A 1,879-nucleotide genomic window follows, 5' to 3' on the forward strand; every position below is an offset into this window, starting at 1 on the left:
CTTCCTTCCTTCCTTCCTTCCTTCCTTCCTTCCTTCCTTCCTTCCTTCCTTCCTTCCTTCCTTCCTTCCTTTCTTCCTCCTTTCCTTTGTTCGTTCATTCGTTCCTTCCTTCCTTCCCCAAAGCTTTGCCCAATGACTGGTGCTTATTAAACTCTTGCTAAATTAAATGGTACAGGGATTCAGATTAGGGTGAATATTACTATTCCCACTTTAGAGATGAGGAAATATAAGGGTCAAAGAGTTGAAGAGATTTGCCAATGGTCATACAACGAGTGAGGGTCGAAAGCCAGTACTCAAATCCAAGTCCTCTGACTATTAGGCAGACTTGAAGAAGAAGGGTTTTATAGAATCCCTATGAGAAAAGATATGAAAGGAATAGCTTTGTAAATCAGAAAAACTGTTTGATATATTTCTCAGTAAAATTCTAACCATCAGTTTAAGAAATAAATAAGATGTAGACAGAATTTATTGAAATGGGAATTTGGTACTCCCTACAGATCAATGTTTAAAATTAATCAACTCTGAGTTGAATATTTCTTTTAGAGATTCAGAATTGGCTATGAATATATAGATAGAGTCTACCTTTACTGATTGCACTGATGAAATTGATGACTTGTGTAAATTATAGTCATTAGATTTCTCTTCTTTTCCTTAGAGAAATGGCTTATTCCTGTAGGCTGAAGAGCCTTGGGCTTCTAGGTCTAGCCAAGTTGTGTTGATTGTGACCTCTGTCAGTCTTGTTGTGTATGAAGTGGGCTTTTCACCATTACAAAAGTGGAATCTTAGTTAGATTTTATATATTTTTGGACAAAACTTTCTGCTATTTCCATCTTCTTATCAGGTAAACTTAGAGTCATCCTAGAAGAGCAAGGGTTTATCAGTAGAGTCAACCCACTATCAGAACTGGGAGTACAAGCATGAACAGAATGAAAGGCAATCCCTACATTAGAGGAGCTTACATTTAGTATTGGAAGAAAATACATAAAAAGAAGCTAAAAGGAGGAATGTAGGAGATGGGAAACAAAGGGGCCTACGCCCAGGTATTATAAAGAACATCTGGCATCTGGAGAAAAGCCTGGAGAGGGGGAAGACAGAATTGGCTTGGGCATTTTCTTAAAAATGGAGATTCTAGACAGAACCAACCAATCAAAGAGACAAACTGCCTGGGTACTTCCTGTGTGAGGAGTCCACATAGATACTGACAGCTTTATACTGTAGGTGAGGAAAGAGTATCAGACTGACAATCGAGAGTTCTAGGTTTTTGGTGCTTGTTTTGACCTTGGGCAAATACTGACAAGCTCTGTGACATTTCCCCAAAAGGGACCACAAGAATACCAGAATACAAAAGAAATGTATCATATTGATGATCAGATCGGAAAAGAATATCAGGCGAGAAATCATAGAATATCAAAACTGGAAGAGTCTGTAGAACAGAGATCATAAATACTAAAGTAGAAAGGAAGTTAGAATAATGATAACTATTCACACTTACACAGTATTTTAAGAGTTGCAAAGTTTTAATTGTTTTTTTCTTAACGTAATCATTATCATTGTTATACTCATCTTAAAGATGAGGAAACTAAATCTATTAGGTGTTAAATTCAGAATCTGAACCCAGGACTCTTAATTCCAAATTAACAGTCTTTCTGTTATGCCAGCTAGAAAGGGGGCCTTAGTGTATAAAATATGGGATATGAGAGTTGGAAGGAAGACATTCTGTTTTCTAATTGCACCTTTTCATTGACTGCCCTTCCATTCCAGGAATTTTCTCCCTCTGCTTTTTAGCTTTCTTTCCTTCCTTCCTTCCTTCCTTCCTTCCTTCCTTCCTTCCTTCCTTCCTTCCTTCCTTCCTTCCTTCCTTCCTTCCTTCCTTCCTTCC

The 1,879-nt window shown here is 37.6% G+C and overlaps 1 protein-coding gene across 1 annotated transcript in view; it reads left to right on the forward strand.

Moving 5' to 3' along the window:
* Positions 1-1,879, forward strand: part of SORCS2 (sortilin related VPS10 domain containing receptor 2) — a 1,347,356-nt gene that overhangs the window by 236,124 nt on the left and 1,109,353 nt on the right. The gene's annotated exons all lie outside the window — the stretch shown is intronic.

This window comes from Gracilinanus agilis, chromosome 6 (genome assembly GCF_016433145.1).
Source record: "Gracilinanus agilis isolate LMUSP501 chromosome 6, AgileGrace, whole genome shotgun sequence".
Classification (NCBI taxonomy): domain Eukaryota; kingdom Metazoa; phylum Chordata; class Mammalia; order Didelphimorphia; family Didelphidae; genus Gracilinanus; species Gracilinanus agilis.